A 22,553-nucleotide genomic window follows, 5' to 3' on the forward strand; every position below is an offset into this window, starting at 1 on the left:
TTCGGTATGATGACTACTTGATAGTTTAGTGGGCCATGCTTTATGGCTTAGAACCGGGACTTCAAAAACGTTTTGAACGCCCCGGAGCATATAAGATGTTCCAAGAGTTAAAATTAGCATTTCAGACTCATGCCCGTGTCGAGAGGTATGAGACCCCTGACAGTACTTTGCCTACAAGATGGAGGAGAATAACTCAACCAGTGAGCATGTGCTCAGATTGTCTAGGTACTACAATTGCTTGAATCAAGTGAGAGTTAATCTTCTAGATAATATAGTGATTTACAAAGTTCTCTAGTCACTATCACCAACTTACTAGAACTTAGTGATGAACTATAATATGCAAGGGATGACGTAAAATGATTCCCGAGCTCTTTGCGATGCTAAAATCGGTGAAGGTAGAAATCAAGAAAAGCATCAAGTGTTGATGGTTGACAAGATCACTAGTTTCAAGTAAAAGGGCAAGGGAAAGAAAGGGAACTTCAATAAGAATGGCAAGCAAGTTGCCACTCCCATGAAGAAGCCCAAAGCTAGACCCAAGCCTGAAACTGAGTGCTTCTACTGCAAAGGAAATGGTCACTGGAAGCGAAACTGCCCTAAATACTTGGCGGATAAGAAGGATGGCAAAGTGAACAAAAGTATATATGATATACATGTGATTGATGTGTACTTTACTAGTGTTCATAGTAGCCCCCGGGTATTTGATACTCGTTCAGTTGCTATGATTAGTAACTTGAAACAGGAGTTACAAATGAATAAAGACTAGTTGAGGGCAAGGTGACGATGTGTGTTGGAAGTGATTCCAAGGTTGATAAGATCACCATCGCACACTCCCTTTACCTTCGGGATTAGTGTTGAACCTAAAGTAAATGTTATTTGGTGTTTGCGTTGAGAATAATATGATCTGATGTAGGGTGGAACCCTAGATGTCCGATCTTTCATGAAAGGAGCGGATCCCGCGAGGAACATGAAGAACACGAGGGGAAACACGAGGGGAAATCTCAAAGGGGAACACAAGAGAAACACTCAAACCAACAAGTATGATCACACATGTGCTAGATCCATGAACACAAAAGGAGATACATGATCCACGATCAACAAGGGACGATACACGGTAACTGGTTCTTCTCCAAAGGAGGTCTCTATGGGGCCACCCAAAAGCGGGTCTTGAATCTAAGGGGATCTTCTCCGAAGAGGGGCCACGGTCTCTCTTAAGAAGTAGATCCGATGTGGATGAGCGAGGCTCTATCTCTAATATGAGCTATTAGAACGCTAACCCTAAAACGTAGGTAGGAGAAGAGTATATATAGTCAAGCTGGGTGAAGGGGTACACGGGCCTCGGGCCCTTACACTGTGTGTAGACAGGGGAGGCCGGACGTCCAGGTGTCGGGCCGGATGTCTGGGCTTTCACGAGGGGCCGGATGTCTTGGCTGGGGTTGCCGGATGTTCGGGCTAAAGTGGTTCAGCTTCGGGTATGTTCTATGATGGGCGCCGGATTTCTGGGAAGTGGCTGGATGTCCAGGCTGGAGCAGGGCCGGATGTCCGGGTCCTGTAGCTTCGGCTGCTGGACTATTGTTGTAGTGGATGTCTCCAGCGGCCGGATGTCCGGGGCTGGGGCAGGATGTCCGGGCCCTGGAGCTGCCTTCTTCTCCTTTCGACGTTCCTCTTCATCCATGGACTTGGCGGCTTGTCCATCTTCATGTGCATCTTCGGGAGGGTCCTCTTGGTACCTAATCATGCACAACATCTCAGACTTAGGTAGTAGCCATGTCTCGAGAGGATCATATGTAATATCACTAAGGAGAGAAGTCACCTTGGTCTCGAGAGCTCTAGCTCTATCTCGAGTCATAGGTCCTCTTGGCACTTCGTGAGACGATGGTAGGTCCATGGGGATGACCGTAGGCTGCTCCGCATCATCTCCCCTCCCTTGGGGAAGATCCGACTTCGGATCAAAATCCTCATCACCATGGTAGGGCGAGAGATCTTTGACGTTGAAGATGTCGCTCACGGAGTACTTGTCGCGTGGAATGTCGATCTTGTAGGCGTTGTTGCTGTAACATGCAAGCACCTTGAAGGGGCCATCCGCTCATGGTTGAAGTTTGGACTTGCGTTCGTGGGGGAAGCGGTCCTTGCTAAGGTGTAGCCACACAAGATCTCCAATGTTGAACACCATGGGGTGCTTGTTGATGTTGAGCTTGGTCGTGAGTCGTTGTAATTGGCGCTCGATGGTGAGACTTGTATCCTCATGCACCTTCTTTAGATGGTTCACACGTGCACTTGCATCCATATTGATGCGCTCTTGTAGTGGTAGAGGGAGAATGTCCAAAGGGAACAATGGGTTGAATCCGTAGATGACCTCAAAGGGGGACTTGCCAGTAGTCGAGTGTCTTGCTCGGTTGTAGGCGTACTCGGCGATAGGTAGACACTCCTCCCACTCCTTGATGTTCTTCTTGATTAGAACGCGAAGTAGAGCGGAGAGTGTGTGGTTGGTCACCTCCGTTTGGCCGTCGGTTTGTGGATGGTACGCAATGGAGAAGAGTAGCTTGATTCCGAGCTTGGTGCATAAGGTCTTCCAAAAGTAACGCAAGAACTTGACGTCGCGGTCTGAGACAATCGTCTATGGCACTCCATGTAGTCGTAAGATTTCCCTACAAAGAGATTGGGCACATGTGAAGCACCGTCTATCTTAGAGAATCTAGGGTAGAAACCGGCTAAACCAAGGAAGCTACGCACTTGAGGCAAGTTGGTTGGTTGTGGCCAAGTTTTAATAGCATTGATCTTAGAGTCATCAACATGAACACCCTTAGAGGATACAACAAAACCCAAGAAAACGAGCTTATCAACGCCAAAAAAGCATTTTTCCATGTTAGCATAGAGACGCTCTTTTCGTAGAGTTTTCAAAACGGTTCGAACATGGGTGACATGATCTTTGAGAGATTTGTTATAAACAAGGATATCGTCGAAGTATACCACAACAAACTCACCAATGTAAGGGCGAAACACATAATTCATAAGATGCATGAAAGTACCTGGTGCTTCTGATAAACCCATAGGCATGACTAACCACTCATACAAAGCAAACTTTGTTTTGAAAGCGGTTTTCCGTTCATCACCCTCTTGTATGCGGATTTGATAGTAACCACTTTTAAGATCAATTTTGGAAAAAGATAGTGGCACCGCTAAGTTCATCAAGCATATCATCAAGGCGTGGAATGGCGTACCTATAGCAAACGATGATACATTGATAGGTCTACAATCGGAACACATGCGAAAGCTACCATCTCTTTTTGGCACAAGAATGACCGGAACGGCACAAGGACTCAAACTTTCGCGCACATGTCCATGGTCTATGAGATGTTTTATTTTCCTTTGTATTTCTTTGGTTTCTTCAGGGTTGACGTGGTAGGGAGCTTTGTTTGGAAGTGGTGCTCCGGGGATGAGGTTGATGCGGTGCTCGATGCCTTGTAGTGGAGGTAGACCCAGGGGTAGCTCGTCGGGGAAAACATCTTGGAATTCCTGCAAAAGAGAAGACAACACTATAGGTAGAGTGTGAGAGGTGTTAGCTTTTGGTGCCTCGTCCTTGCACAAAAGGACATAGTGTAGGACACTAGATGGGTTCTCACACACTTCTCTTATCTCACTTTTGGTGGCAAATAGAACTAAGTTCTTCTTTTCGCTCATTGTGGAGGCACTCAATTTGGGCTTGTGGCGCTCACTCTCTTTTTGGTGGTTCACTCTCTCACTATTCTCTCCACGATGAGTGGCTTGCTTGTCGGTGATCACTTGGCTTAGAGACATAGGGCGAAGTACGTACTCATTTCCTTGCATCTTGAAGATGTAGTGGTTCGTTCAGCCGTTAGAGATGACACCTCTATCAAATTGCCATGGTCATCCGAGAAGAAGGTGGAAAATGGTCATTGGAATGACATCACACTCCAAAGTGTCTTCGTAAGCTCCAATTTTCAAGGAGACTTGCACTCTATGCTCGACTTGGATGGTGCCGGTGTCACTTAGCCATCGAACTTTGTAGGGATGTGGGTGCTTCGTCTTGGGCAATTGGAGCTTGGAGCAAACTTCTTCACTTGCTAAGTTACGGAAACTCCCTCCGTCGATGATGACCTTGACGGACCTTCCATTGATGCCGGCCTTGGTATGAAAGATGTGGCATCGTTGGTCTTCTTCTCGTTGATGTTGAAGAGTCAAGACATTGGAGACAACGAGAGCGGAACTTGAATCTTCATCACAAAAGACATGTTCCTCTTCATCATTCACTTGCTGGTGCATGGTGACTTGCTCAAGGTCTTCCATTTCTCCTTCACTCATGGAGTCGTATGTACCATCGTCATTGAGGATCATGGTCCGCTTATTGGTACACTCAAAGGACTTGTGGCCTCGGCCTCCGCATGTGAAGCATTTGAAGGAACTTATCTTGACGGTCTCATCGGTTGGGGTAGATGATGATGAAGCTCTCGGCTTGAAGTTGCTTGTAGTAGGAGGATTACTTGAGGTTGTCGAAGCTTTCTTGTAACTCGACTTGTCGATGTTGCTTGTAGAAGGCTTGGTTGATGTAGAAGGTGTTGGAGTCGTTGAAGCTTGGATGTTGGAGAAACCATTGGACTTGGATGAGAACTTTTCATACTTGAAGTCATCTTGCACTTGACATTCCGCTTTGGTAGCTTGGTGCACTAGCTCGATGAGGTTTGAGTATGGTTGGAAGTCGGCGATCTTCTTGATGGTATGATTGAGTCCATTCAAGAAACGTGCCATAGTTTGCTCATCATCTTCCGCGACATTGGCTCGTATCATGGCAATCTCCATTTCCTTGTAATATTCTTCAACACTCTTGGTTCCTTGCTTGAGGAGTTGGAGTTTCTTGAAGGTCGCGACTGTAGTAGGTTGGAGCGTGCTCTCATGAAATCCTTAATTTGCGCCTAAGTAGTGATGGGTGGTTCATCTTTTGCCTCTCGGCGCTCAATGACTTGTTCCCACCAAATGAGGACATAGTCTTGGAACTCAAGGGATGCCATCGCGATCTTCTTCTCTTCTTCATAGTTGTGCAAGCAGAAGATTTTGTAGACCTTCAATGCCCATGAAAGGTACTCTTCGGGATCATTGCTTCCATTGAACTTGGGCATGGTGAACTTTAGCTTTCCATAGCGTTGCTCCTCATTGTGTTCGGGTCGGGGATGATGACGTCCTTGATGAGGAGGATCGTCTGTCACAACTTGCTCTTGTCTTGGAGTATTTCCAATGTCTTCTTGTTCTTGTTGAACTTGATGTTCTTGGCAAGCTTGTGGAGGAACTTGTCGAGTTTGACGTTGCACGCGAGTTTGATATATCCGTTCTTGAACTTCTTCACGAAGTGCTTCTTGATGTTCCCGAGCTTGTCGGCCTCGGCTGGCTACGGCTCGAATTGATTCTCGGAGGGCTTGTTGCGCCTTAAGTGCTTGAGCTTCTCGCAATTGTTGCTCTTGACGTTGTGCCTCGGCATCTTGTGATTCTTAGTGTAGTCGCGCTCGCTCTTCCTCTTTGTTTTGGCGTTGTTGTTGTTGTTCTCGTGCTTGCGCAAAGGTGGCTTGGTTTTGATGATGTCGTTGTTCTTGAGAGTTGTTGTCGTGTAAAGGGTTGCGGTTTTCTTGACGATCTTGGCGCGTGGCACGACGAAGAGTATTTGATGTCGGTGTACTTGAGCCGGAGATGGTGTAGTCGGAGTGTCGACTTGAGCGGCTCCATCTTGATGAGGACGAAGTGGAAAAAGAGCGGTTGAGCAACAAAGCACGAATCTCGTCCATTCTTGCGTCATTCTCTTGCTTGTGGTCGTCGAGCTTGTGGTCGAAGTAGTCTCTTGTATGTTTCTCGGAGACTCGCAAGTCGGTGGTGAGGTTGTCGATTCTTTCGCTCATTAATTGTTGCTCTTGATGCAAAGCACGTTGTGCACCAAAGAGGTGGCTCTTTGTGACGTAGGAGTTCATGTCGTCGTCTTGCCCGATGAAGAGTGGGTTGGTAGAAGTACTTGGACTATCCATCATTCCAAGGGAAATATGTGAGTGGGAGAAAGATAAGCACATATACCAAATGTACCTTGACCGATGTTGAAGATGGATCAAAGATCACTCCAATGTGGAACAAGGAAATAGCACAATTGGTACCAATTCTTCTCGGTTTCTCACGCCTGCACAAGTAAAAGCTTATGGTGGAGCTCGGTTAGCATGGTGGCACAAAATTTGATGAAATTGTTAGTGAGCTTCAAATAATGTTGGAGAAGATTCTCAAGTTTGCAATGCAACAAGTAGACCAAGCAAAATATGGTACACGAAAACACACACACAAAGAGATAAGTGGGGTCGTGCAACCAAGGATGAGCCAAAATGTGGAATCCATGAAAATGCTCTTGTTGCACAACACTAGAGAGACGCTAGCACGATTGCACAATAGGCGGATATAAAGACTTGTGCACAACCTACTAAGCAAAAATGCAACGAGTTCTATCCCAAGTATGCTCTATGTATGGTATTCCGATGATATGATCCAAGATGATCTAGTATGACAATCTTAATGTTGTATGATGCTATGGTTCTTGCTTAAAAGCTCTTTGTTTATCTTTCCATTTTGCTTAAAATCTTGTTTGGCTCTTTTTTGTTTCAGCTCTTTTCTCATGCAATGCTTCATGAACCAAGATAGCAATTGTGTATGCGATGACAACCTTGTGACATAAGAGATGATACCAAGAGATGCACCAATGATATGTATGTATGCTATGGGAAGTATGATCAGTAATGTGCACAAGTCACGTCGCCGACAATACTCAATGGATAGTCTCGATGGTTAACGTACGCAAAAGTAAGGCTATGGTGGTTATCAAAGTAATGGCAAGAATGATGTATGATGATACCAAAGATGAGGTTACTGCTTCTTGCTTACGGTATGGTGTCAAAATGGTGGAGTGGTTGTTGTCGATGACGCATCCGTGGCAAAGATGAGTGGCGGTGATGTTGATGTCGAACCGTACCTAAATAGCCGAAACACAATAGGACACGGAACCCCAACTCAAATTCTCAAAACAAAATGGGACAAAATTGTCGGAGTTGGTAGTGGTAAGCAATAGTGGTGTATGTGGTATATGGTGGTGCTATGCGGAAGTGGTGGTGCTATGCGGAAGTGGTGGTGGTATGCGGAAGTGTATGTGGGCACCGGAACAAAATTTGGCAAAATTTGGACGGAAAACGGGGCGGTGGATGGAAGTGATGCTGCCAGGGGCCGGATGTCCGGGCTGTCGGGCCGGATGTCTGGGCTCTAGATCCGTGGACGAACTTGATGAACTTCGCATGGAGAGGTCAAATCGGGGGAAAAATTCGAGGGATTTGTGGATGGAAATTGGGGAAAAGGTGGAGGAAAGCTAGATCTACCTGCAACAAATGAAATCCGCGGATCAAATCCAACAGAACTTCATCACACCAACAAATCACAAAAAAATTGGGGGGACTATTTTTGTGGGGAATTTTTGAATTAGGTACAAAATCAACAAAACAAGGCTAGAAAACACAACGGGGAGGGTGGAACCCTAGATGGCCGATCTTTCACGAAAGGAGCGGATCGCGCGAGGAACACGAAGAACACGAGGGGAAATCTCAAGGGGAACAAAAGAGAAACACTCAAACCAACAAGTATGATCACACATGTGCTAGATCCATGAACACAAAACAAGATACATGATCCATGATCAACAAGGGACGATACACGGTAACTCGTTCTTCTCCAAAGGATGTCTTGATGGGGCCACCCAAAAGGGGGTCTTGAATCCAAGGGGATCTTCTCCGAAGAGGGGTCACGGTCTCTCTCAAGGCGTAGATCCTATGAGGGTGAGTGAGGCTCTATCTCTAATATGAGCTATCAGAACGCTAACCCTAAAACATAGGTAGGAGAAGAGTATATATAGTCAAGGTGGGCGAAGGGGTACACGGGCCTCGGGCCCTTACACTGTGCGCAGACAGGGGAGGCCGGACTTCCGGGCGTCAGGCCGGATGTCCGGGCTTTCACGAGGGGCCGGATGTCTGGGCTGGGGTGGCCGGATGTCCGGGCTGAAGTGGTTCAGCTTCGGGTATGTTTTGTGAGGGGCGCCGGATTTCTGGGCAGTGGCTGGATGTCCAGGCTGGAGCAGGGCCGGATGTTCGGGGCTGGGGCCGGATGTCCGGGTCTTGTAGCTTCAGCTCTTGGATCGTTGCTGTAGTGGATGTCTCCAGCGACCGGATGTCTGGGGCTGGGGCCGGATGTCCGGGCCCTGGAGCTGCCTTCTTCTCCTTTTGGCGTTCCTCTTCATCTGTGGACTTGGCGGCTTGTCCATCTTCACGTGCATCTTCGGGAGGGTCCTCTTGGTACCTAATCATGCACAACATCTCGGACTTAGGTAGTAGACATGTCTCGAGAGGATCATATGTAATATAACTAAGGAGAGAAGTCACCTCGGTCTCGAGAGTTCTAGCCCTAGCTCAAGTCATAGGTCCTCTTGGCACTTAGTGAGACGATGCTAGGTCCATGGGGATGACCGTAGGATGCTCCGCATCATGATTGGATCATGTTTATTGTAATAAGATTTTTCATTTAAGTCAAAGAATAATTGTTATTCTGTTTACATGAATAATACCTTCTGAGGTCATACACCCAAAGGTGAATGGTTTACTGAATCTCTATCGTAGTGATACACATATTCATAATATTGATGTCAAAAGATGCAAAGTTGATAATGATAGTGCACCATATTTGTGGCACTGTTGTTTAGGTCATATTGGTGTAAAGCGCATGAAGAAACTCCTTGTTGATGGGCTTTTGGAATCGCTTGATTATGAATCACTTGCTGCTTACAAACCATGCCTCATGGGCAAGATTACTAAGACTTAGTTCTCCTGAACAATGAAGCGAGCAACTGACTTATTGGAAATAATACATACTGATGTATGTGATCCGATGAGTGTTGAGGCTCACAGTGGGTATCGTTATTTTCTGACCTTCACAGATGATTTGAGCAGATATGGGTATATGTACTTAATGAAACACAAGTCTGAAACATCTGAAAAGTTCAAAGAATTTCAGAGTGAAGTAGAGAATCATCGTAACAATAAAATAAAGTTTCTACGATCTGATCGTGGAGGTGAATATTTGAGTTAAGAGTTTGGCGTTCAATTAAAACAATGTGGAATAGTTTCACAAACTCATGCCACCTGGAATACCATAGAATAATGGTGTGTCCGAAGATCGTAACCGTACTTTATTAGATATGGTGCGATTTATGATGTCTCTTACTGATTTACCACTATCGTTTTGGGGTTAAGCATTAGAGATAGTTGCATTCACATTAAATAGGGAACCATCTAAATCCGTTGAGACGACACCATATGAACTGTGGTTTAGCAAGAAACCTAAGCTATAGTTTCTTAATGTTTGGGGTTGCGATGCTTATGTGGAAAAGTTTCAGCCTGATAAGCTCAAACCAAAATCGGAGAAGTGCATCTTCATAGGATACCCAAAAGATACTGTTGGGTACACCTTCTATCATAGATCCGAAGGCAAGATCTTTGTTGCTCAGAGTGGATCCTTTCTAGAGGAGTTTCTCTCGAAAGAAGTGAGTGGGAGGAAAGTAGAACTTGATAAGGTAATTGTACCTTCTCTCGAATTGGAAAGTAGCTCATCACTGAAATCAGTTCCAGTGATGCCTACACCAATTAGTGAGGAAGTTAATGATGATGATCATGAAACTTCAGATCAAGTTACTACCGAACCTCGTAGGTCAACCAGAGTACATTCCACACCAGAGTTGTACAGTAATCTTGTTCTGGAAATCATGTTACTAGACCATGATGAACCTACGAACTATGAGGAAGCGATGATGATCCCAGATTCCGCGAAATGTCTTAAGGCCATGAAATCTGAGATGGGATCCATGTATGAGAACAAAGTATGGACTTTGATTGACTTGCCCGATGATCGGTGAGCCATTCAGAATAAATGGATCTTCAAGAGGAAGACGGACGCTGATAGTAGTGTTACTATCTACAAAGCTCGAATTGTCAAAAAAGGTTTTCGACTAGTTCAAGGTACTGACTACGATGAGATTTTCTCACTCGTATCGATGCTTAAAAGTCTGTCCGAATCATGTTAGCGGTTGCCGCATTTTATGAAATCTGGCAAATGGAAATAAAAACTACATTCCTTAATGGATTTATTACAAAAAGTGTTGTATATGATGCAACCAGAAGGTTTTGTCAATCCTAAAGGTGTTAACAAAGTGTGCAAGCTCCAGCGATCCATCTATGGACTGGTGCAAACATTTCGGAGTTGGAATATACGCTTTGATGAGTTGATCAAAGCATATAGTTTTATACAAACTTGCGGTGAAACCTGTATTTACAAGAAAGTGAGTGGGAGCACTACAACCTTTCTGATAAGTATATGTGAATGGCATATTGTTGATCAGAAATGATGTAGAATTTTCTAGAAAGCATAAAGGAGTGTTTGAAAGGAGTTTTTCAAAGAAAGAATTACCTATAAAGCTACTTACATATTGGGGATCAAGATCTATAAAGATAGATCAAGACACTTGATAATACTTTCGATGAGTAGATACCTTGATAAGATTTTGAAGGAGTTCAAAATGGATCAGTCAAATAAGGAGTTCTTGCCTGAGCTGTAAGGTGTGAAATTGAGTAAAAACTCAAAACCCGGCCACGACAGAAAATAGAAAGAGAATGAAAAGTCATTCCCTATGCCTCAGTCATAGGTTCTATAAAGTATGCTATGTTGAAGAGGAAACGGTGATGCAGCAAAGTAGCGTAAGTATTTTCCTCAGTTTTTGAGAACCACGATATCAATCCAGTAGGAGACTATACGCAAATCGCCTAGTACCTGCACAAACAAATAAGAACCTTACAACCAACGCGATAATGGGGTTGTCAATCCCTTCACGGCCACTTGCAAAAGAGAGATCTGATAAAGATAATAAGATAAACATTTTTGGTATTTTTGTTTTATACTCCCTCCGTTCCAAATTAGATGACCCAACTTTGTACTAAGTTAATACGAAGTTGGGTCATCTATTTTGGAACGGAGGGAGTAGATTGGAAAGTAAAGATTGCAAAATAAACGGCAACAGAAATGGCTAGTTGACGGGAAATTAATATGATGTAAAGTAGGCCCGGGAGCCATAGGTTTCACTAGTGGCTTCTCTCAAGATAGCATGAATTACGGTGGCTGAACAAATTACTGCCGAGCAATTGATAGAAAAGCGCATAGTTATGAGAATATCTAGGCATGATCATAAACATAGGCATCACATCTGTGTCAAGTAGACCGAAACGATTCTGCATCTACTACAATTACTCCACACATCGACCGCTATCCAGCATGCATCTAGAGTATTAAGTTCATAAGAACAAAGTAACGCATTAGGCAAGATGACATGATGTAGAGGGATAAACTCAAGCAATATGATATAAACCCCATCTTTTTATCCTCGATGGCAACAATACAATACGTGTCAGTTCCCTTTCTGTCACTAGGATCGAGCGCCGCAAGATTGAACCCAAAGCTAAGCACTTCTCCCATTGCAAGAAAGATCAATCTAGTAGGCCAAACCAAACTGATAATTCGAAGAGACTTGCAAAGATATCAAATCATGCATATAAGAATTCAGAGAAGAATCAAATATTGTTCATAGATAAACTTGATCATAAACCCATAATTCATCGGATCTCGGCAACCACACCGCAGAAAGTATTACATCGAATAGATCTCTAAGAACATCGAGGAGAACTTTGTATTTAAGATCAAAGAGAGAGAAGAAGCCATCTAGCTAATAACTATGGACCCGAAGGTCTGTGGTAAACTACTCACACATCATCAGAGAGGCTATGGTGTTGATGTAGAAGCCCTCCGTGATCGAATCCCCCTCCGACAGATTGCCGGAAAAGGTCCCCAGATGGGATCTCATGGGTACAGAAGGTTGCGGAGGTGGAAAAGTGGTTTCGTGGGTCCCATGGATGTTTTCAGTGTATAAGAGTATACATAGGCGAAAGAAGTAGGTCGGTGGAGCTACAAGGGGCCCACCAGGGTGGGGGCGCACCTGCCCCCTGGGCACGCCACCCTACCTCATGGCCACCCCGTTGCTTCCTTGACCTCCACTCCAAGTCTCCTGGATTACGTTTGTTCCAAAAAAGGTCCTCGCGAAGGTTTCATTCCGTTTGGATGCCATTTGATATTCCTTTTTTGCGAAACACTGAAATAGGCAAAAAAAACAACAATTTGCACTGGGCCTTCGGTTAATAGGTTAGTCCCAAAAATAATATAAAAGTGCATAATAAAGCCCATTAAACATCCAAAACAGATAATATAATAGCATGGAACAATCAAAAATTATAGATACGTTGGAGACATATCAAGCATCCCCAGGCTTAATTCCTGCTCCTCCTCGAGTAGGTAAATGATAAAAAATAGAATTTTTGATGTGGAATGCTACCTAACATAATTTATCAATGTAATTCTCTTTATTGTGGCATGAATGTTTAGATCCAAAAGATTCTAGACAGAAGTTTAATATTGACATAAAAATAATAATACTTCAAGCATGCTAACCAAGAAATTATGTCTTATCAAAATAACATAGCCAATGAAAGCTTATCCCTACAAAATCATATAGTTTGGCCATGCTTCATTTTCGTCACACAAAATGCTCCCATCATGCACAACCCCGATGACAAGCCAAGCAATTGTTTCATACTTAGCATTTTCAAACTCTTTCAACTTTCACGCAGTATATGAGCGCGAGCCATGGATATAGGACTATGGGTGTAATAGAATCTGATGATGGAGGTTGTGTGAGAAGACAAAAAGGGAGAAAGTCTCACATTGACGCGGCTAATCAATGGACTATGGAGATGCCCATCAATTGATGTCAATGCAAGGAGTAGGGATTGCCATGCAACGGATGCACTAGAACTATAAATATATGAAAGCTCAACAAAAGAAACTAAGTGAGTGTGCATCCAACTTGCTTTCTCACGAAGACCTGGGGCATTTTGAAGAAGCCCATCATTGGAATATACAAGCCAAGTTCTATAATGAAAAATTCCCACTAGTATATGAAAGTGACAAAATAGGAGACTCTCTATCATGAAGATCATGGTGCTACTTTGAAGCACAAGTGTGGAAAAAGGATAGTAACATTGGCCCTTCTCTCTTTTTCTCTCATTTTTTTGGTTGGGCCTTTTTTCTCTTTTTTATGGCCTCTTTTTCATATGGAATCACATCCCGAATTGTGGGGGAATCATAGTCTCCATCATCCTTTCCTCACTGGGACAATGCTCTAATAATGATGATCATCACACTTTTATTTACTTACAACTCAAGAATTACAACTCGATACTTAGAACAAAATATGACTCTATGTGAATGCCTCCGATGGTGTACCGGGATATGCGATGAATCAAGACTGATATGTATGAAAGAATTATGAAGGTGGCTTTGCCACAAATACAATATCAACTACATGATCATGCAAATCAATATGACAATGATGGAGCGTGTCATAATAAACGGAATGGTGGAAAGTTGCATGGCAATATATCTCGGAATGGCTATGGAAATGCCATAATAGGTAGGTATGGTGGCTATTTTGAGGAAGATATAAGGAGGTTTATGTGTGATAGAGCGTATCATATCACGGGGTTTGGATGCACCTGCGGAGTTTGCACCAACTCTCGAGGTGAGAAAGGGCACTGCACGGTATCGAAGAGGCTAGCAAAGATGGAAGGGTGAGAGTGCGTATAATCCATGGACTCAACATTAGTCATAAAGAACTCACATACGTACTGCAAAAATCTACAAATCATCAAAACCAAGCACTACGCGCATGCTCCTAGGGGGGTAGATTGGTAGGAAAAGACAATCGCTCGTCCCCGACCGCCACTCATAAGGAAAGCAATCAAAGAACACCTCATGCTTCAAATTTGTCACACAACATTTACCATACGTGCATGCTACAGGACTTGCCAACTTCAACACAAGTATTTCTCAATTCCATAATTACTCAACTAGCACAACTCTAATATTACCACCTTTATATCTCAAAACAACTATCAAGAATCAAACTTCTCATAGTATTTAATGCACTCTATATGAATGTTTTTATTATACCCATCCTAGATGCCTATCATATTAGGACCAATTTATAGCCAAAGCAAATTACCATGATGTTCTAAAAGACTCTCAAAATAATATAAGTGAAACATGAGAGATCAATAATTTCTATAAAATAAAACCACCACCGTGCTCTAAAAAGATATAAGTGAAGTACTAGAGCAAAATTATCTAGCTCAAAAGATATAAGTGAAGCACATACAGTATTCTAATAAATTCCGATTCATGTGGGTCTCTCCCAAAGGTGTGTACAACAAGGATGATTGTGGTAAACTAAAAATCAAAGACTCAAATCATACAAGACGCTCCAAGCAAAACACATATCATGTGGTGAATAAAAATATAGCCTCGAGTAAAGTTACTGATAGATGAAGAAAAAAAGGGGATGCCTTCCGGGGCATCCCCAAGCTTAGGCTTTTGGTTGTCCTTGGATTTAACTTGGGTTGCCTTGGGCATCCCCAAGCTTAGGTTCTTGCCACTCCTTGTTCCAAAATCCATCAAATCTTTACCCAAAAACTTGAAAACTTCACAACACAAAACTCAACAGAAAATCTCATTGTAGCGATCCGACCTCAGATGGCAAATCTCTGTGCATAAGTGTCATCCCTGGGTCGGTAATGCTGACACACACAAAACTTGAAGGATTTATAATAGAGTTCAATCACACACTTATTACATCGAATGTCTCAAAAGAGAACTTATTACAATAAATATGGCTTAGGGCCATCTAAAAAGATAACAGCGGAAGGCTTGGAAGACAAAGTGAGTCCATCAACTCCAACGGCATAGCTGAGTGCATGACAACGACCTAGCGCACCTTACTCTTAGTCTGAAAAGTCTACAACATGATAAGTTGCAGACCGAAACGGGTCAGCACATAGAATATGCTGGCAATGTAACACAGTAGAGCAATGAACAGGATAAATGCTATCACTACATGCATATATGGCCGATGGAGGCTCTATGGTTACAATGTTTTGCGAAAAGCCAATTTTTCACTACAACAAAGGAATATATTTTATTTAACTATCATGGTAGTTGTTAAACATTGAGAAGGTTCCTCCAACTCAATCCCAATTAGATAGTAACAAAACCCCAACAGATTAATTAGAGTGTTGAGATCAACATGAAAAATCCAAGAACCAGATACTCAAGATGTCCATAACTGGGGACATGGCTAAAAATGATTAGTTTATACACTCTCCAGAGATTTGCGCACTCTCCCCACAAGACTCGATCTCCTCCGTTGGATTTCTCGCACTACATGGTGTTTGAGAAACGGATGACCGAGACACAGTCTTTCAGGAACATTAACTCTTTACTCTGGGTAGACAGTACCAACCTACATCCCCTACATCTGGTAGTCTACCACTGAAAGAGGTCATGGAACATACTCAACTATGATAGAGCCCATAATAGCTTGTGGCTGCACAAGGAAGTTTCTAGCATGAATAATTGTGACGCCCCGAGACCGATGCGCCAGGTGTCTTCTAGTTATTCGCTGTTGTTGCCTTGTCATTTGCTTGTTTGTCGCATCTTGCCATGTCATCATGTGCATTGCATCATCATGTTTTTGAAACTTGCATTCGTCCGGGCCTCCCCGTTCCTTCTGTTGTCCGTTCTGAGCCCAGACACACGCACGCGCCCATGGCATGTCCGAAATAGTATTTTATAAGTGGCCAGAAAATTTTCTCGGAATGGGTTGAAAGTTCGCATGAAGTGTTGTTATAGTGTAGATAGGCCGCCTGCCAAGTTTCAAAGCATTCGGAGTCCGTTTGACGCCCCAACGGTTAATTATAGCGGCACTATAGTCGGTCAAACGCCGGACATTTTTGGTCTCCGGAAACCGTTGTCGGGCTGCCTTCTCTTCTCTCCTCTCAGTCCATCGCACTCTCCACAGCCCACCTGCAACCCACTAGACCCACCTAACCATCCCTTGCATCAGTGCATCGGACCCCTCGCACGCGTCCGAAAGTTGTCCCGAACCCGACCCGGGCAGTCGTCACCGTTGGTTCCGGATCATCCCCAAGCGTCCCTAAAACATCACTGTTTTCTTATTTGGACTCCCTAGCCTATTTTTCTCGACCGCCCAATTTTGATCGGAGGGTCCAAACCTACTCCTTTTTGTCCCTATAAATAGTCCACCTCTATCCAAATCAGACCAAGACCTAATTTCTAGGGATCCTCCCCTGTCCAATCCCCACCGCCACTCTCATTGTTTTTAGCACCGAGCCAACCAGCCCCTCCCCTAGATCCAACTCCACCTCACCCGATGCCTCCTCCTCCCTCTTCGATCCATAGGAGTGGAGCTCCTCCGTGCCCTCACCTCTGTCCAACCCTGTCGTCGCCGGCAACAGTGGCTTGCCGGAGCCGTCGCGCCGTCCTACCGGCCATCGAGGTCATGACCAATTCGCTCCTCTTCCTTCCCTTCCTCCTCTCCCTACCACCCCTGCTCCCTCTCATTCCTCCCTGTCTCACCTTTGTGTAGGAAGAAGCACGCCCATGCAATGCACGCCTCCAGCGAGCAGTTGCGTCCTGCCGATCTCCTTTGACGCTGGAGCTCCCGCACGCCTCCCGAACACCAAATCCAGCCCTCTCCGACGCCTCCTCACAGGATCCGGTCATCTCCGTCTCGTTGAACCTCGCGCCCGCCGCGTCTGTCATCTGCAGGAGCCAGGGTCGCCACCTCCTTCAATTCGCCAAGGACGCCCAGCTCGAGCTCCTCGTCACAGGCCTCCTCGCCATGGCAGCTGCCCTTCTGCTGAATGTCGCGCCTCGCGCCACCGCACGCATGCCTCCACCACGCCGCCTCGTCAACCTTGCCGCCGACCAGCGACTGCTCCACCTCTCCTTCGCCCGTTCCTCTCTCGGCCACCGCGCGGCCGCACCTGAGGACCTTCTCGCCAGGACCATCCCCGCGACACCGCTTCGTCGGAGAGACAACACTGAGGCCTCCTCTTCTTCTGATCTGGCACCGTCCCAGGAGCTTGCCGCCTCTCCATTCATGCCGCCGCGCCCCGCCATCTTTAGCCTCGCCGTCCAAGTCGCCGTTGCCGCTTGCCTTCTTTGGTGCCCCTGCCTCGCCATCGCCTGCTCGCCGCCGTTATGCTTCACGCTGTGCCCGGTGCGCCCCTATTGAGCTGCTCTGCTTCGACCGCTCGTACCCGTTGACCCGGTTCAAGCGCCAACGTGGCCTGGCCTCCTCCCACCGAACCGGGCTTGGCCCATGGTGTGCAGCGCTCCAGCCGGCCTGCTCGGCCTCTCTTTAGCCTAGGCTTGCCCATGGTGAGGCCACCCCTGAGCGCCCTCCCCTTTTTTTCCCCTGCTATCGGGCCAGCCAGATTCGGCCCGCTTACATTTTTTTCTAGATCGGCGAATTTGTCTATTAACCAGGGTTTTGCAGTTTTACAGAAAACCCCTTGCACAACATGCATATAATAACTCACAAACGGTGCATCATATTAAAACAAACTTTATATGTAAAATGCTTAGATTTTTGTGTTGATTAATAATTTGCCACTTTCATGCATGTTAAAAAATTTAAAAATGTTGTTCGTGTTTATTTTGCCTAATGCCATGTTAAAATGCTTTAATTCATAACTAATTAACCGTAGCTCGGATTTAAATAATCTTTATATGTAAATGGGGTAGAAAAATGCCTATTTTAACATGGTGGCTTTACTTTGCATGTTTAATAACTCTAAAATTGTGTATAGGGCAGAACAGTACCAACTTTGAAATATGCATATGGGGATTTACTGGAATTGTTGTTCGTTGTTCCGGCCTCATTTAAACTTGCCTAGATAGGTAGTTTTCTTATGCTTCACCATCTTGCCATGTTTACTAACATTTAATATTGTTGGGTACATAAACAAGAGCGAACTAAATAATTGTTGTGGTGTCCGTCAATATGCAACTCGTTGCATATTGAGCTCCACTTAACTTGTAGTTTTGCCTGTGCACTTTGCCATGCCATGTTTCATTAAATAGGAAATGCATCATGCTTGGGTGTGCATCATGTCATGCTTATGTGATGGTTGTTTACCTTGTTGTTTGCTCCTTTCCGGTGTTGCTTCTTCTTGTTAATTCCGGTAACGTCACGTGTGTGAGGATCCGTTCGACTACATCCATTTTTCTTCTTCATGGACCCGTTTTTCTTCCTTGCGGGATCTCAGGCAAGATGACCATACCCTCGAAATCACTTCTATCTTTGCTTGTGAGTTGTTCGCTCTATTGCTATGCCGCGATACCTACCACTTGCTATATCATGACTCCCATATTGCCATGTCAAGACTCTAACCCACTTTTCCTAGCAAACCGTTGCTTGGCTATGTTACCGCTTTTGCTCAGCCCCTCTTATAGCGTTGCTAGTTGCAGGTGAAGTTGAAGCTTGTTCCATGTTGGAACATGGATATTTGTTGGGATATCACAATATCCCTTATTTAATTAATGCATCTATATACTTGGTAAAGGGTGGAAGGCTCGGCTTTACACCTGGTGTTTTGTTCCACTCTTGCTGCCCTAGTTTCCGTCATACTGGTGTTATGTTCCTTGATTTTGCGTTCCTTACATGGTTGGCTGTTATGGGGACCCCTCGACAGTTCACTTTGAATAGAACTCCTCTAGCAAGACCCAACCTTGGTTTTACCATTTGCCTCACCAGCACCTACCCTTTCCTTGGGTCGGCCAACCCGAGGGTCATCTTTATTTTAAACCCCCAGGGCTAGTGCTTGTCTAAGTGTTGGTCTGAACCGAGTAGACTACGGGGCCACCTCGAGGAAACTTGAGGTTTGGTTTTACTCGTAGGATGTCTCATCCGATGTTGCCCTGAGAACGACATATGTGCAGCTCCTATCGGGATGTCGGCAAATCGGGCGGTCTTGCTGGTCTTGTTTTACCATTGTTGAAATATCTTGTAACCGGGATTCCGAGTCTGGTCGGGTCTTCCTGGGAGAAGGAATATCCTTTATTGACCGTGAGAGCTTGTGATGGGCTAAGTTGGGACACCCCTGCCGGGTTTTGAAGTTTTGAAAGCCGTGCCCGCGGTTATGGGGAGATGGGAATTTGTTAATGTCCGGTTGTAGAGAACTTGAAACTTAACTTAACTAAAATGCATCAACCGCGTGTGTAGCCATGATGGTCTCTTTCTGGCAGAGTCCGGGAAGTGAACACGGTTCTTGTGTTATGCTTGAACGTAAGTAGTGTCAGGATCACTTCTTGATCATGGTAGCTTATCGACCGTGCTTTGCTTCTCTTCTCGCTCTCATTTGCGTAAGTTAGCCACCATATATGCTAGTGCTTGCTGCAAATCCACCTCACTACCTTTTCCTACCCATAAGCTTAAATAGACTTGATCGCGAGGGTGTGAGATTGCTGAGTCCTCGTGACTCACATATTACTTCCAAAACCAGATGCAGGTGCCGACGATGCCAGTGTAGGGGACGCGACCGAACTCAAGTGGGAGTTCGACGAGGATTCATGATGTTACTATGTTTCCTTTTCGGACGATCAGTAGAGGAGCCCAGTTGGGGCGATCGGGGATCTAGCATTTGGGGTGTCTTTCTTTATTTGGTTCCGTAGTCGGACCTTGATTGTATTCTGGATGATGTAATGCTATATTCATGTTTTGTGTGAAATGGCGATTGTAAGCCAACTCTTTATCCCTTCCTTATTCAGTACATGGGATGTGTAAATATTACCCCACTTGCGACATGCCTACCATGCGGTTATGCCTCTAAGTCGTGCCCCGACACGTGGGAGATATAGCCGCATCGTGGGTGTTACAAGTTGGTAATCAGAGCCTTCCCCGACTTAGGAGCCCCCTTCTTGATCGAATCGCTGACATTGTTGAGTCTAAAACAAAATTTTTTGAGTCTTAGGATTATATATATCGGAGAGTAGGATTCTTTTTACTCATCAGTCCCTTCGTCACTCTGGTGAGGCCTCCTGACGTAGAGTTTTGACTCTTCTCTTCTCAAATTTCACTAAAAAAATTGTAGGATCACACGGGTATCTTGGAATCGTTCCGATGGTTTTGTGACGAGAACATTGTTCTTGGTGCCTCCTGGCATTTAGGGGTTGTGGCAGTGTCCCGAGGAGTTGAGCTCCGAGGTGTTGTCGTCACAATTTCATCGTTGCAGTTCTGGAATACTTGAGTTCGCCGACATCGAAATCTCCTTTATGCAGTTGTTGGTAAGATAACCTCGACGCCACCCAGTACCTGGGCGGGAGTTCGGGAGTATTGCCATAACTCGTATAACGGATGCTTTTCGAAGGTTGAGGTAAATGATTTCCGAAGGTTTCTTGGTTATGTGTTGAAGGATGGATACAGCTGGATGTAGGAATTGTTAGTTTGGGTGAAATATTATGCTTCCTCTGTATCCCCAACACCTAATTGCATAACCAAAAAGTTCAGGAGTTTATAAGTGGGAATTCAAGTATATCGTAGGATATCTTTCCAACAGACACATGATATAATATGGGGTCTATCATATGTTTGTTTCCATCTTATTCCGCAAGCCAATCCTTTGTTTTTGTTTTGAGTTGTGGTATTCGAGTTGCTTCAATGTCAAGTGTTGATTCCATACCTTTCCTAAGCGATGCTCTCTTATTTCTATGAGAGTATTAATCCGACGTGATCATGAAGGTTTTCATCTCAATTCTATCTTCCAACCGGTGTGCTTCTCTTCAAGTGGATCCGATCATTTCATCATCCGCAAGATCAACTATCAGTTCTTGTCAACGGTATTTGTTTCATTCGTCCCAAGTTGTCTTTGTTTTTCCCGCCCTCCCACCTTTTTTCTTCTAGGACTCAGATTTCTGAATCAAGTATCCATCTTATGGATGTGATTCTTTCCTCGATGTTCTTATCAGCTGATTCTCAGGAAGATTCTAACGGAGCTTCAAGTTCGTCATTCTTCATTCTTTTTCTCCTCCGGTGGATTCAAGTCAAGCTTTGTTGATCATATCCTTTCCTCATTTCAAATGTCTTCTCTTGCCGGTGCACCTCTTAATCATTCCCCGCTTGCTATTCAATTGTTCTGGAGTGCTGAAGATATCCCAGAAGGTTCAAGTTTCTATTTGTAATCCTTTCAAGCTATTTTGAGGTCTTATCTTATTCTAGCCATTTAGTTCTACCGGCGCAATCTCTCTTTCAAATCATTCAATGGTGTTTCTTTTGAGTGGGCCCTAACCGACAGGTCTTTTCCCTGGATCTTACCTGACTCTTCTATTTTCCGGTGTTATTCTCAAATTCTTTTCAAAGTGTGAGGTAAGAATAAATTATCATCAGTGATACGTCTTTCTCCAAGATCTTTCAAATTCTTTTCATTGTTGGCTCAACCTCTTCGCTTTCGATTCTCCCAGAGTGTCTAACAATTCTTGATGGTTTTCTCATCATCATTCTCGGATTTGAAGACCGAAGAAGAGTTTCTCTTCAATCATATCTGTTATCTTGATGGTTTTCTCGTCATCATTCATGGTTCTAGCTTGATGCCATCCTCTCAAAATTGTTTTTGATTGTGAGAATTCTTTTCACCCATCCGGAGCAATTCAGGAGTCTTTTCAGTTTGATTCTTCGGAGCCCATCATCTGAGAATTATTCATTCCAGCTTTCAGCTCTCGTTCTCCAAATCATACCGGTGCATAGTTCAAGTATTCCCTACTCAACTCGGAATCTCTTCGTTCACTTGTATCTAAATCAACTCAAGTATCTTCATTCGTTCTTCATATTCTTCCCGATGATTTGTGCCTTTGCTACTTTCATTTTCAATTCTTACGGTGGTTTGTTCAAGATTCTCTTCCATGGTTATCATATCAATTCATTCATTCTTTCCAATCCTACCGGTGCTTCGCTGAAGACCTTCCCAAGTTTGCGCCATATCTATCTTAATCCGTTCTATGAGAACAAGTAGTATCCCAAATCCGTTGCTTGTCATCAATTTAATTGGTGAAGGATAAGCATAATGTAATTCTTATTATTGTTTCATCCATGTCATCTAATTTCTTCTTTCCGGAGTGGTCCGTCATATCACATTCTTGGTTCGAGATGCTTTATCTTTTATTTCCGGAGTTCCAAGTTATTTCAATTATATCATTTCAAAGCTTCATCTAATCATTGCAAGGCTTCAATTTTATTCTTTTCATCCTTCACTTCTTTTGATCATCCTTCTATTACGGGAGTTCTTCATGGAGGTTCTACATGATGTTTCGTCAAGGATTCCTTTCATTCTGCAATTGTCCTCAAGATTTCTCTCGAAGTTAAGATCCGCCAAGCTATACTCCAAAATAAACATGGTGCTCAACACATGTTCTGTTTAGAGGAGTTCAAGCATTCTTTATCTTGCATTTGGAAGTGCAATTCTTTCTACCTT

Source organism: Triticum urartu, chromosome 2A (assembly GCF_056163025.1).
Source record: "Triticum urartu cultivar PI428250 chromosome 2A, HENAU_Tu73, whole genome shotgun sequence".
Lineage (NCBI taxonomy): Eukaryota > Viridiplantae > Streptophyta > Magnoliopsida > Poales > Poaceae > Triticum > Triticum urartu.